The 15848-nt window shown below is 40.9% G+C and overlaps 1 protein-coding gene across 2 annotated transcripts in view; it reads right to left on the bottom strand.

The window, feature by feature from the left end:
- Window positions 1-12905, bottom strand: part of LOC119659948 (neuroligin-4, Y-linked) — a 148450-nt gene extending 135545 nt beyond the window's left edge. For both annotated transcript variants that reach the window (XM_038068294.1, XM_038068295.1), the window contains exon 1: window positions 11888-12905. The gene's annotated coding sequence lies outside the window, so the exon portion shown is untranslated. The remainder of the gene's footprint in view (window positions 1-11887) is intronic.
- Between the last annotated feature and the right edge of the window lie 2943 nt (window positions 12906-15848).

Here is a 15848-nt window from a genome sequence, read left to right as displayed (position 1 = left end):
GAAAGCGAAAGATAAATTTAAATTTGTTATCTTCACAAACACTATGGAATGTAGTGCTACGGTAGGTAACTTGCTTGATTTGATTTGATTAGTAGTAGATTATTTGAATAAAAAAAATGGAAGGTGAATATAATCAACCCGGAGAAGAGACATCCGCCCGGATGTTGGATGGTAACACAACATCCAGCCTGGTCCCTACCAGTAAGGGTGTCGACGAGAAGACGCCACTGATAAATATTGGAGACAACCCATTTAAGAGGAGCAGTAAAGTAATGCGAGCCTCGACAGCAAAGCCCGATAATGCTCACAAAATTAGCCAACGCGCCTCGATTAAGGATGCGAGTCGTGAGCCTGAGGGCATGACTAAGCTAGGGACGATGATAAAAAACCTTATGGAATATGTAAATGCTCGACATAATGTCCATCACGTGATTAAAGACCAAGTGCGTGCTTTTAGAGCTGCATATCTTGAAGTACGAGAGGGACTAAAAGAAAGTAGTGAGAGAGGAACTACAGCATTGCAGTCAACGCCAAGAGTGCTCCCATCTAGGGGCAGCTCCTTCACTATTAAGGATGCAAAGCATATACTAATAATAATGGGGAAGCGGAATCTCCTCAACGCAGCCAAAAATGCAAAATGAAGAAAACGCCTCCACTGCAAATTTGCGAAAGACTACCAGACCCTACGGCGAAAGACGGTAACTGCAATCAAGGTTCTACTTGGACTAAGGTCGAAAAGAAGAAAAAGCTGCAGAAGAGAAGCCGGCCCGATGCGCTAATAATAACAAAAACAAGTGAGCTTACGTACGCTGATATTCTGCGCAAGGTCAAAACAGACACCCCGTTAATAGAGCTAGGTGAAAGTGTTAACTGCATAAGGCGAACGCAGAAGGGTGACCTATTGCTGGAATTTAAACCAGGCGGAAACAAGTCGGAAGACTTGCAGAAAAAATTGAGTCGTCACTGGGTAAGGCAGCAGAAGTGAAGCTCAGTCAAAATCGTGTGGTTATTGAGTGTAAAGACTTGCACGAGATCAAAACGAAGGAAGAAATTTGTCAAGCCCTACGATCTCAGTTGGGAATACAGTCGGTCCAGGAGCGAGATATTCTACGGCTGAGGAAGGCATATGGCGGCACACAAACTGCGTCCATAATTCTAACACTTGAAGCGGCCAAAAGGGCTATCACGGCCAGTAAAGTTCGGATTGGTTGGGTCGTCTGCCGACTACGAGAGCAGATAACTCTCAAAAAATGCTTCAGGTGTTTGGAATTCGCGCACGTGGCGAAAAAATGTACTAGCGTTCACGATAGGTCCGACCTGTGTCGTAAATGCGGAAATAAAGGCCACATTGCAAAAGCCTGCGAAGAGAAACCCAATTGTCTGTTTTGTAGGCAAATAAATGACATTGACAGCGCCTCTATCACAGGCAGCAGCACATGTCCGGTGTTCAGGAAGGCGATCGACGCTATGCGTAAATGAGGTTCCTACAGCTAAACCTGAACCATTGCCAAGCGGCTCAGAACCTGCTCTCCCAGACGATATTGAAAAACCAAATCGACGTTGCTATTATCTGGGAGCAGTGCAAAAATCTAGACAGTGGGGTATGGGCCGCGGATAAGAGCAGAAAGGCAGCGATATGGACATGCGGAAATCGGGCCATAGAAGGAACCACGAAGATCCTCGAGAATGGCTTCACTAGAGCAAAAATAGGTGGAATATCTATTTACAGCTGTTATGCAGCTCCATGTCTTACGACCATTCCATTCTTTGGTGGAGAGGCTAGCAACATATGCACACAACCATAGCCCTAAGCGAGCGGCTGGAGATTTCAACACATGGTCTGAAGAATAGGGTAGCCAAGAAACGAACGCAAGAGGACGTATATTACTCGAAGCTATTTCTCGTTTGAATCTTGTAGTTGCTAACACTGGATGCGCGAACACTTTCTGTAAGAGAGAGAAATGGTTTCCATGATAGATGTCACTTTTGTTAGCGATGTTTTAACTAAGGATCTGCAGCGGTATGTTAGTGACAAATATACACATAGCGACCACCGGGCCATAATTTTTGAAATCAGGCATGGTAAACAAATGAAGTGATCCCGGACGAGAGCTGAAAGGTGGGCAGCTAATAAGTTTGGCGAGGAGATTTTCGAAGAAGTTCTACAGCAAAATACAGCGCTTGAAGGAAGCGCATAAAATAAAGCTTTACACATTGAGGAAAAGTTGCGACGAGCATGTGACGCATCCATGCCAAGGTATGTTGTATCCCAGAAGCGAGTTCTGAACTTTTGGTGGAATTCTGAGGTCGGCGAGTGCCGTAAGGGGTGCCTCAAGGTCAGAAGGCGTAGTCAGCGAAATAGAAACCAACCTGGATACGAGTAATTACATGAAGAATATAAAAACGCTCGGAAGAAATTACATGTGGCCATCATGATTTTACTTTTTGAACACTTTAAGCAACTGTGTAATGAAGCTGACACGAACCCCTGGGATGGCGCCTATAAAACCATAATATCAAAAGTTAAAGACAAACGCTCCCCACCGATGTCTCCCCCTATTCTGTTTGATGAAATAGTAACGGATCTTTTCCCACAGAATGTAAGTACCGCTAACCTTCCCACTGTCGAGATAGACACCGCCAAAGTTCCCATGATAAGCGAAAAGGAGGTCCTCGAAGCTGCGGATAAAATTGTTGGAAATAAAGTACCTAGCTTGGATAGCATCTCCAATAAAGCTCTCAAGACAGCAGTCAAAATAGCTCCAAATATGTTTGCCGAGGCATTCACCACATGCCTTAAAGAAGGAGCATTTCCTACACAATGGAAGAAGCACAAATTAATTCTAGTCCCCAAGCCCAAGCCCTTTGGGTGAAGCTTCGTCCTACAGGCCGATATATCTTCTAAGTAATACTGGCAAACTACTCGAACGAGTAATCTATAATGGATTAATTCGAATTGCCGAAAAGGATGGCGGTCTCTCCGAAAATCAGTTCGGTTTTCGAAAACGGAGGTCTACAACGGATTCACTTGGCCTAGTAACTAACACAGCTAAGACCGCACTTGACGAGGGCAAATGTTGTGCAATGATTACACTTGATGTGAAGAATGCCTTCAATTCCGCTAGATGGAGCAAGATACTTGAGTCCTTAATCAACTTAGGCGTGGCGAAGTACCTGGTGCGTATCGTTGCCGACTTCCTGATCGATAGGATTCTGTGCTGCGAATCAAATGAAGGAATGAAATCATACGAAACGACATTCGGAGTTCCACAAGGATGTGTCCTAGGGCCACTCTTGTGGATTATTATGTATAACGGGGTACTGACGTTAGACCTTCCTACTGGTGTGGCCTCCATTGGTTTCGCGGACGATATTCGAAGAAGTCGAGCTTTATGTAAATGAACCAGTCTATGAGATTAAATCTTGGTTAGAGAATGCTGGTCTACAGCTCGCAGAGCATAAGACGGAAGTAGTACTGATTACCAAGCGGAGAAAGTGCACTTCCATGAAGATCAAAGTTGGAACGCAAACAATTTAGCCTGGCAGAGGTTCAATTTCAGATTGCAGATTGTATTCTAAGCAGCCTCCAGCAACGAGAAAGCAATCATCTAGGCATTGTTAAAAAATTGCAGATGCGCAGTGCACTTGTCAGATACATGCATAAGGTCTGCGGTAGCGCAGACAGAAGATTCTGTCTGCTCGATAACAGAACTTGGAACTCAAATGAACGAAACCGTGGATGCAGCATATGAAATCGATTTCGAAGAGTCCGCGAGGTAGCGATTTTTCTCTGAACTGGATACAAAATTCCGAGAAGCAAATAAGGGAGTGCGAAATAGTTAAGCGTTAGTTAGCCAATTAGGCGACAAAAGGCATTAACTCCGGAGCGAAACAGTTCGTCGAGTTGAAACAAATGTTGAGATTACCTTTGGATTATCTTCACAGTATTATTTCAGGTTATACGAGTAGACACGGATTTAAGCTAGGCCCAGACTCTAGTCAGACTCCAGCACAATTGTGACCCGTAAAAATTGGCTTCCTTCTAATTTGTATATAAATCACGGAACTGCTTTAAAGCCCTTTTATTATATCTTCTATGTAGGAACAACAAAATAATCATCAAACTCCGTATCTGTTTCCGTCAGCCCGTAAGGTTCTGAGCTGTACATTCCTTCAGGTTTGAAAAGAGTTAATTTGGTCCTGGAGTTTATCGAGTGCTCGTTTGACATTTGGATGTTATATAGTGTCAAATTTCGGTTGATGAATTGGACAGACGCAAATTCGTTTTATGGTGGCATAAACATGAAAATAGAAGGAAAAAGACACTATGAAAGTGAACATTGGATGCCTGAAATTCAGTATTTGTTCAAATAACGAAAATTGCAACCAAAATAGTAAGATCCTTCCTTTCTTCTTTTCGTTTGAAGAATAATAGATGAAGTTAAGTGATATATTTAGTTAAAATCTTCCAGCGACAAACAGTTGAGTGGTTAGACGTCCTGACGATTTTGTAAGCCAGTCGCTCTTCCAAGGGATTGAAACTAGTCAAACAGCTGGAACAAAAGAAAGGTTTATAGTCATGGACAAACAAGAATATGACAGGCGCGCATACGAGAAACTAAAATTTGTAGGTTATTTCGAATTAAAAACCAATCCATTGCCAGATTCGATTAAACAAATGGAAAAGGCACTGAAGGAGTGCAAATCGATTATACCAAATGTGTCACAACTTAAAATGCTTAACCCGGCCCTTCCGAGAATTAGGTGCAAACCAAAAATCCACAAAGAAGGAGAAGAAATAAGGGAAATAATAGCAGATATAAACTCCCCTACGTACAACATAGTCAAATGGGTGATATGCGAAACGGAGAAAATTGGTAATATTTACGACAGCATAACAATAACAAACAGAGCAGAAGTTGTCAAGAGATTGAAGGAGTGCCGTATAGAGCATGATGAAATCTCTGTTTCATTCAATGTAAAGGCATTATTTCCTAGCATCCCGATGAAAAAAGCCTTACGAAAGTTGGAAAAATGGATCGAACAGCACGATAGTACTCCGGAGGGTAAAAGAAAGTCCCAACTCTATACTAAACTAGCGGCGACATGTATGTCAGAAAACTACTTCACTTTTTGGAATAAATTTTATAAGATGACCGAAGGAACAGCGATGGGTAACCCACTATCCCCCCTATTAAATGAAATTTTCATGGCAGGACCAGAAAGGAAAATGGAAACACAGTTGACCAAACCTAGAGTTTGGCTACGCTACATGAACGACGTTCTGGCTATTTTAAAAGAAGGGGATAAGCTAGATATACTTGACCAAATCAACAAGTAGTACCCTAATATAAAATATCCTCCTCAAAAAAACTAAAGAAGAATAACAACTTCGAATTCGACATATATCGAGTACAAAAGGTACCATATTCAGGACGGTTAACCACTTACACCAAAGTAAAGTGGCGCCTTCCAATCCAAGGTTTGAAAAAGAAAAATCATACATTGTGTATACAGTCACTAAAAATGGATTTCGGCCAGGTACAGACTTTGGGTGCAAGCAGTACAGACGTACTCTGAAATGTTTAAAGTTTTCAAGGTTTTAGACGACTTTTTTTTTTTTTTTAACTTTATAAATTTTATAACTAGTATTGGTTTTGCTAATATACCTAATTAGTTTTGTGCTCAAATAGTAAAGTTGTCTGAAAGTGGCAGAAAGCGAACAAGGGGGAATAATCCCCGGATGATAATCTTCGAAGTAAACTGAGAGTTCTGCGAAGACCACCACCATTACCATCTGAAATGGCGGGCGCATCCAACCGGTTTAGCATTTTACAAGTAGATAAAAATGAAATGGCAGTCGATAGCGATACAGTTAATGTGGTCACCGCCACTCAAAAGAAGGTAAAAATTCCACCTATTGTCTTTCCGAAACTACAGAAAGCTGAAATTGACGAGGCGATGGATAAACTCAATGTCACTGTATACTATGTCAAGTATTCAGGCATCGGACAGAAACTTTTCACTGACACTATCGAAGACTTTGACCGAGTTATTAACCACTTCAAAGTAAATAAGACTGAATTCTTTACTTATTGTCGACCAGACAAAAGGCCGATCAAAATTTTGTTATCGGGCCTGCACAGCATGGATAATAACAAACTGGCTGAGCTGCTTAAAACCGAACATGGCATTACCTGTCTAGATGTAAAAAAGTTCGAACCATCGAAATCCCGCTACACCGAGCAAACGTTTTACATTTTATATTTTGAAAAAGGTACGATCAAGCTAGCGGATCTCCGTCGAATAAAATCAATTCAGCGTACAATTATCACTTGGAGTTATTATAGTAATGCACGGAGTGGCCCCACTCAATGTCACAACTGCCAGCTGTACGGCCACGGTAGCTCTAACTGTAATCTGCCTACTAAATGCCAAATTTGCAGCATTTCGCACAAAACAACTGATTGCCAGTATGCAAAACTCCAACCTGATCTAATTAGATCATTTCTAAAGTGTGCTAACTGTAATCTTCAGCATTTAGCAAGTGATCCTACTTGCCCAAAGCGTCAAGAGTATTTAAATGCTGTCAGGCGAGCCGCATCTAGACGAAATCATTCAAGCTACCGTCAGCCAACCAAAACCGCAGCCGTCAATCATTTCAACAATGAAAGCTTTCCTCCTTTAAAGTTACATGGTAATTCGAATTTGCAGCAGAGTGCTTCGAAGTCGAACTTTGAACCCTCACGAACATCGTTTAGTCATGCAGTCAGGAACGGATTGCCTACGACCAATAGTAGAAATACAATTAATAATGCGAGTAACCTGTTTTCTCCAGAGCAAATGATAGAACTGTCAGCCGAGCTTATCACAAATCTTTCAGACTGCAAGTCTAGAACAGACCAATTTAATGTCATTGTAAACTTAGCTGTTAAGTTCCTTTACGGTCCATAAACTTAAAGTAGTTCTATGGAACGCACAAAGCAATAAGTGATCATATTGATATTTTGTTATTAACAGAAACTTGGCTTAAAAGTAAAGATAAGTTCTTTCATCCTAGTTTTAAGACTTATAGGAATGATAGGCAATATGTAGTAGGCGGGGGGGTTGCCATAAGTTTAAGAAATAACATCAAGCATAAAATACTACCCGCGTTCAAAACTGAAATTCTTGAGACTATTGCTTTAAGACTAGAGGAGTTGGATTTGAATATTGTCGTTGCTTACTTTCCAGGCACGAAGCTTAATGTGCAGAAACTAAAAGCGTTTGAAAACGACCTTAAATTACTGATTAGTAAAAATGAAAAATTACTCCTTTGTGGTGATTTAAATGCACGACACCGTCATTGGAACTGTGTAAAAGCGAATAAGGCTGGCAAAATACTTTTTGATCTTGTTTGTGAAAGAAACCTTTTTATTCACACTCCCACAAGACCCACCTTTTTGAACCCTAGGGGATACGACTCTACATTAGATCTTGTAATTTCAAACGGCCGAATCAGCATCGACCAACCTGTAACAGGGGACAAACTATCTTCGCCTCATTTACCAGTAGCCTTTCAACTAACTTCTGAGACTTCACTATCAAATTCAGACGAATCAATGGATAGAATTAGAATAAACTGGATGAAATTTAAGAAATACTTGAATGATATTATACAGCTTAAAAATTTAAATTTAGCAAAGATCAGCTCTACCGACCAAATTGACTCCTCACGGCGTCAATGGCAGAAAACTCGAAGCAGAAGCACAAAAACCGTGGTTAATAAGCTTACTAAAGCCATTCAAAGTCGAATCTTCGGTGCTAAAAACAAGCGATGGGGTAGAATGCTTCAAGAAATTCCTAAAAACGGTGATAAATTATGGAAATTAAATAAATTATTAAAGAAGAAGAAAATTATTCCGCCCATGCGGAACGCCGGTGATATTATTTACGATGATGAGTCTAAAGCGGAACTTCTAGCAAATCAGTTCCAAAAAGCCCATTTTGCGTCAGACCACTTAGGATCGGTTTTGTTCAACAAAACCGTTCAGGAGAGGGTGGAAAAACTGCGTACTTCACTCTGTGATTTCGATGCTTGTGAACTTTGTTCCCCTAGAGAAATCAAGGCAATCATAAAGCACTTAAAGGTAAAAAAGGCTCCAGGTCCAGATCGGGTAACGAACTCAATGGTTAAGAACTTTCCTAGAAAGGCGATTGTATACTATAATTTCATCGTGAACAGCTGCTTAAAGCTCTCTTATTTTCCAAAAGTTTGGAAGGAGGCTACGGTAGTACCCATTGTTAAACCAGGTAAAGACCCAAAACTGGCTGACAGTTACAGGCCTGTTAGTTTAATTTCTAGTCTCAGCAAAATTTTTGAGAGAGTTATTCTAGCTCGTGTTAATAAGATTCTAAATCAAACGAATTTATTACCTGATTTTCAGTTTGGCTTCAGACCTAAACATTCAACTTCACATCAAGTGTTTCGGGTGACCAGCGAAATCCAAAAAATTTTCAAAGATAAAGAGTCCTTAGGATTTCTTACTTTAGATATTCACAAAGCGTTCGACTCTGTTTGGCACTATGGGTTGGTATACAAGCTATTACTGTTCAGGTTTCCAATATATCTGGTCAAGCTTTTACTATCATTTTTAACTGGAAGAAGGTTTACAGTAAAAGTAGGTAGCAAACAATCCTCAGATCGATCGATTCCAGCGGGGGTTCCTCAAGGTTCTCCACTAAGCCCTATACTGTTTAATATCTACACCTCGGACATTCCAACTGCCCCAGGGTGTAAACTAGCTGCATTTGCCGATGATGTTGGCATTATTTCTTCTTCTAACGATCCTTCAACAATTATGTCATCTCTTGAGAACCAGCTGGATTCTCTGTATCAATTTTATTTTAGGTGGAAGATTAAAGTGAACCCTTCTAAAACACAAGCTGTGTTCTTTACGAAAAAGAGATGCAAAGCTAAGCTGCCAAGACATAAATTTTCTTGGGGAGAGTATTAAGTGGTGTAATAGCTTAACACATTTAGGAGTCGTCTTGGATAAAAAACTTACATTTAAAGATCATACTGATTCAATTTGTTCGAAGATATCTAAATCATTTTGCTCGCTTTACTCGCTGCTACACAGAAATTCTAAACTATCGGTAGACAATAAATTGATTATGTTTAGAATGGTTATCCAACCAATTATTTCATACTGTGCTCCGGTTTGGTCTCAATGTGCAAGAACACATAAACTTAAAGTTCAGCGTGCGCAAAATAAAATCCTCAAAGTAATTTGAAACAAATCGTTTGACTTTTCAACTGAAAAACTGCACAATGAGGCAAAAGTCAAATATGTTGAAGATTTATGCTTATCGAACTCCGTCAGATTTATGAACAACTGTAGAACTGTTGGCAACCCTCTAATAAATATCCTATGCTCGTCATAAATTCTAGGTTAAGGTAGTTCAAGTTAAGTTAAGTAGGTTAAATAGATCTAGTAATTTTGAAGAAGGTTTTTTGCACTTTTCCTTGGGTAATTCATACCATAGAACGAATTTATTTATTTGCGATGCAAATTTTAATTTTGTAGAGTAAAGATGAGTCTGGTATCTACAGCCATAAGTTCTGCTATTGTATAGAAGGTTAAGATCATGAATAAAGCCGAACCGAACCGAACCGGATTTCGGCCAACTCCAATCATAGCTTTATAAGGAAGATGCATATTACGAAGGAACTAAATCGCCTAACAACTTTTTTGGAACAAGAGAGAGAGTCAACACTCGGGTCAAGGAAAATTTAAAAGAAGCTGAATTTACAGAATGGGACAGAAAAACGTATATCAATTCTTCAGTCGCACGGCCTATTGTAGAACATGACCATAAAATGTAGAGGGTAACGGTACTGAAAGTGGTCAAGCGCAGCAAACTTGACCCCTAAAAGAGTTTCTTCATTGGAAAGGAGCCTCAGGAGCCCTGGTAAGGCACCTTCATATCTAGATTCACTGATACCATAAGGGGTTAAGCAAATTAAGATACGATTAAGGCCTAGTCATTAAAATAATTAGATTAAAATAGTATATATTTAGATTAATGACATTTCTCCGCTGAAGAAGGCCGCAAGTGGCTGCCGAAATGCGTATACTGAGAATTGAAAGAACATCATTGACATAAAAGGAAAGTGGAATCTGTTTATTTATTTGGACATGAATTCTGTCAATGCAAGCACGCCGAGCACAAGACGCAAAACTACTTATTTAGCCATTCATTTTTGAAGCATGACTCGTGACTAATTCTCTGATTTGGGAGCCCTTTGGAAATGCAATCCGTATTGGATTTTTCCTCTGCACCGCGGCATTTAGGTATAAATTGCCGGTGGTCCAGCTATTTTTTATGTATTTCCACTTTCAGCTTCATGTCCCGATGGTTTACGGAGGTCTAATCAATCATATCGGAAAGTCGTGGTTCAAATCTCAGTGCTACCTGAGGGATTTGTATCGTGATTGCCTTTCAAGAACCAGTCGACTCAACTTTGAATGAGTATCAGAGTCATCAGAGTAATAATCATGGGCGAGCGCAATGTTCACCCCATCGCCTCCTATAGTGTACGGTAGTGCAAACATTATTGTCTTAAGTGGTTTAACACACTTTAAGGCACAAATCCAATTAAATTGTAATGCAAAAGATTATTATTTTGAGCTTTGCACCCGCCCCCTGGAGTGTGCGATATTCCTTTTTGAAGATTTTGTGTAAAACCCAAACCTTACTAAACTTGGTTGACTAACTGTCTGTTTGTCACACGTATTATCTCACAAACGGTAACTCCTATTAGTGCGAAATTTTGAGAAATGTAGGACCTATGAATCCCCTTGCATATAGTGATACACACATAATTGTACTTTGAGTTAAAGGGAGAGGGGCGGTCCCCATACATGCAAAAGGGGGGTGTAATTTTTTTTCATCGAATATAGTCATGTGGGGTATCAAATTAAAAGCCTTGATTAGTACTTTTAGAACGAATGTCAGTTCCATACTAGAGTGAATAATCTGACAAACGTAATGCATAAGCATTACGAGCTAAGAATAAATCCCCATTTGAATATGCTTATATAAGCAATTCACAAAATCTTTCATACCTGAAGCGTTCAGCTTCAAATTTCCCGACTTGTTCTGTTTCACTTTCTGGTGCGATCTCAATGCATCGCATACATAACAACTTCGTTAATGATGTGCGAGGGATGAAGGAAGTGTCAAAGAGGACCCTTTCTCCTTTCTCTATTTTTGGATTTTGTTTACCGTTTGAAATCAACTTTAAATATAATCCTTCAGTTTCGTAATGTTTATTGATACCTCCCTATAACGATGAAGCTGCTATCAGATTTCCTGCAAACCCCAAACACCATCAACTCTCAACTTTACGTCCTGTTTTTCAACAAAATGTAAACAATCAAATTTTCCTTTCAAACCATTTTCATGGTTGCCGACATGAAACCGCAACTAAGCGTAAATCAAACATGCACTCCAACGACTCCACTCCATTTTGTCGTTCGATACTTGCACGACAATATCCTGTAACTAAAGACCCACATTTCATAAGTTCGTTATGCAGAGAACGATGTCAATATCAAACCCAATTTCTCTCCCACCTAACGTTCAAACCGAGGCAGAAAATAAATAAACTTGATACGGTAGATACTTCTAAATTGATTGGAATTGCCTGTCATCTACGACCCAGTTGTATCCCTGGAGCTACATAATTCTGATTTACGGAGTGGATAGAGTGTAACAGAGGCAAGAAGCTAAGAATCCATTCTGGATAGTATCGAGTTACATATTGTTGTTGAATATTGAAATAAATACAGGTACATGTGGATATATAGTGTGCATACATATATAGAAAAATATACAGTACCAGCGTTAAGTGCAGACGATGAAATCAATCCACGTTGCTGCTGCCTATTACTGCAAGGTATCCGTTTTCGCCTTGAAATTTAAGTATCGATCCTAGGCACACTTTTTCACCATTATTTGATCATTACATACTTCACATCCCACTCTCAAAACACTTTATCGATTTTTATTACGAGGACAGAATTGGAAATTACACTGAACAAATACAGCCTTACTGTACCAGAACTAACTTCAATTAAGGACTTGTTTGTCTAATTCAGAAACACTTATTGTGGTCGATATCGAAATTCCATCACTTCTACCATAATCTATGTATGTCACTGGTTAATCCGCTTGGGTGGTATGTAGTATTCCATGACTCCTGCAATCCCAAATATGATACTCAACTGAAATATTTTCAACCCGATTTATTCATACTAGATAGCTTCGTGGCAAATAAATGCATGCTTATCAGAAGAACCGACAAATAAATGCACAGACGGTGCTAGTTCAACCGTGAGCAACCATACACTTACGCAGTTTCGTACCAATCAGGAAAACCATTCAGACTGCTATTGGTTCTTTCCTTGCGGAACACCGGAAACTGTAGGGGCGAGAAAGCTTGCATTGAACTAATTTTTACATTTCACAAACTATCCACTCATCACTTCACACTTCACTCTCTTTTCCCGGCACTAACGTCGCCTACATCCGACGGATGGACCATAAAGTTCAGTCCAAGAAGTCGGAATTAATCCTTCTCATCGCAGCCCGATTTCTCCTGCACATCGCGTTGCCAAAACTGATTCTAGCCGTTCTATCCACTTTCCCAATTTCCAAGATACAGATATTTGATCGATACTGGATAGACACAAAAATCTATATTTTGTCGCGTATTCCGTTTTGAGAGACTCTAATCATGACAGATTTCGGTATAAAACTGACGTCAGGCGCTGGCACTCGTCTCTAAAGGAGTAGCTATGCCCCGCCAGCAAACATTTATCCTTAACGAACGAGCAATACAGGGAGCGCCCTAGTCCCATAACAGGATAATCACACTCTTGGAGCCGTCATCTTCATGGATACTTTTCACGGGCATTGTGTCTAGTGGAATTTCAGCGCAAGCGTCATTCTGGGACAAAAATTTCCAATGGAAAAGTGCTAGAATTTCTCACTCCTTTCAACTGTAAGGACTGGAAGCGATAAATTTTATCCTTACACACTACAAAATGAATTTCGAAAATGTTAAGGGGAGATGAATGAGAAAAGCTCGCGAATTTTAGGACAAGATGGTAAGGATTCTAGCTCCATGAATAATAGGACATTATGTAAACATATTCAACTAAGCTCTGTGTCAGGAATACGACACTCAAGACACAAAAGCAAAATCTGGTGCAATCAATACCGAGTCCGCTACCTCAAAGCTTGTCAGTTTCATCTAAAAACTATAAGATCTTCTGATTACAAAAAAATGATTCGAACATTAAACTCTTAACTTTCAAAATTTACATTTTATTGAAAATAATGGAAATGAAAGATTGTTCATTGGATTAAAGGGAAATATAACTATTCTAGGGCGGTCAAAGAGTAGCATAGGTCCCAGGGCGAAACATGGATTGATACCCACGATGGAGCATAAAACCTGGGGAACGACTGCTGAACCAACTTCAACAGCTCCACTACCCTATCTCCACCTCCACGTGGTGATCACTGAGAGTTCTATCTTAATGAAAAACTGTAGACGGAAAAGAATAAAGGCTAGTCTCCCGGCTGAAAAACGGGATGAATTGCACCAACTGGTCCTCCAGGTTGGGGGTTGGGTAGAGCTGACAGCCCCACACGGAAAACGATGGAAGTTACGAAGTCACGGAAAGAGCTTCGGACTGGATGGATTTCAAAAGGACGAATCCGGCAACGACAACGGAATAACGATTTGCACATTTTCTCATAGAAAGTGCGCCGCTCCCTGTACAGACCGTATGATGCTGAGCAGCTAGCCGATACCCAAGATAAGGTTGATGTAAGAGCGTTGCAACAGATGCGCTGGACGGGGACTGGTTTCATGGAGAAGAGCCGCTACAACATATCTTATAGCAGCCATCCATAAACCATGTGGTCGGAGTAGGTTCATCAGTCAGCCAAAAATGAAAACTGCCGGTAACGGCTTTGAAAATATAAGCGAAAGGCTATGCACTCTGCGTTTGCGAGGCAAATTTAGAAATATAATCGTCATTAATGTTCACGCCCCTACAGAGGAGACTGCAGAGTCGCAAAAACACACCTTCTACGAGGCAGTTAAGCGGACCCTGGAAGGATTTCCCAATTATGATATCAAAATCATACTTGGAGATTTCAACAGTCAAGTAGGGACGGAGCCCGTATTCAGGCGATACGTTGGCTCCCATGGCTTACATAAGGGTACCAATGATAAGAGGCCGCGGATTATTCAGTTAGCAGTATCGCACGAAATGGTTGTTGGAAGTGCGTGGTTTGCGCATACATACATAGGCTTCTCCAGACGGGACCACTTTCAACCAAATTGACCACGTGCTGATCGAACGCAGCCACCTCTCAACTTTGATGAATGTAAGAACATATAGGGGGCCCAATATAGACTCGGACCACTATTTCGTTGACATAGTGCTCGGAGCTCAAATTACGATACCACCTGCAACACAGTCCTCCGTAACACCTACAAGGGGAAAATGGATGCCACAATAACCGCAGCGGGCAGATGTCCTGGAGATGAAACATCAACAAATGATTTTCGCAACCACCTGAAGAGCGTTATCATTGATACGGCCAGAAACATACTTGGTCCCAACCGCAAGAAAAATCAAAAAGACTGACTTGATGATGAATGTAAGCTAGCAACGGAATGGAAGAATGCTGCATACCGAGTAATATTGCATTCTCAAAGAACGAGGGCATGCGCAGAGCCCTATCACGAACTTCGCCCAGCGGAGAAGTGACTTTACAGTCGAAAAAACAAAGCCTGGGAGAGCCAAGAAGTCTGTGAACTAGAAAAGTTCAGAGAGCATCCGCACCAGGCGCAGAGGACGGAAGTTTTACCAACAAGTAAGCAGAATGAAGCTCTATTCCTCGATACTCATCCTGCTGAGACAAAGAGGCAAATCTAATTTGCGACAGGAATGGGCATATTGGAGCGATGGGTTGAGTACTTTGATGAATTGCTCAACAACCGAAATACTCGTATCGGCGAGTTGGAGGTGCCGCCAACTGAAGACGACGGACAAATGCTGCCACCACCAAGCATGGAAAAGACATGCCGTGCAATTCACCGGCTTAGAGCCCATAAGTCACCAGGAGCCGATGGAATTACAGCCGAATTGGTTAAATATCGAGGTGACCAATCTCACCAAGTGGTTCATCAACTGATGCTCAAAGTGTAGGATAGCGAATCAGTGCCTGACGGCTGGCAACAAGGCATCTGTCCCATACATATAAAAGGGGATTTCACGCAATGTAGTAATTATAGAGGTATCACGTCACTGAATATCATCTATAAGATATTCTCCTCTATTTTGCTAGACCCTATAGCCCCATTCGCTCAACATCATTGGCCCATACCAAAGAGGCTTCACTCCAGGCAAATCAGCAACAGATCAGATTTTCTCTGTGTGGCAAGCGATGAAAAAACTGTTGGAATATGGACATGTCAGCCAGGGTAAAACTGTACACGGCCATGAGAGAATTCGGTATCCGAACGAAATTGATAAGACTGACTGGGGTGACCAATGTGCGAGGACAAATAAAAGCAGCAGCCTATCACGCGTCCTCTTTAACCTGGCTCTCAAGAAACTGATTCGCGATGCAGTTGTAAATGCGAGAGGTACCATCCTTTTCAAGTCCACCCAACTACTGGCCTACGCTGATGATATCGACATCATGAGATGTACAGTCTACCTTCATTCTGATCGAGCAGGCGGCCATTGGCCCGAAATCTTGGGCTGCACATTAAT

This window comes from Hermetia illucens, chromosome 6 (genome assembly GCF_905115235.1).
Source record: "Hermetia illucens chromosome 6, iHerIll2.2.curated.20191125, whole genome shotgun sequence".
Lineage (NCBI taxonomy): Eukaryota > Metazoa > Arthropoda > Insecta > Diptera > Stratiomyidae > Hermetia > Hermetia illucens.
The sequence above is the reverse complement of the archived record's forward strand: the minus strand, read 5'-3'. Positions and strand labels throughout refer to the sequence as shown.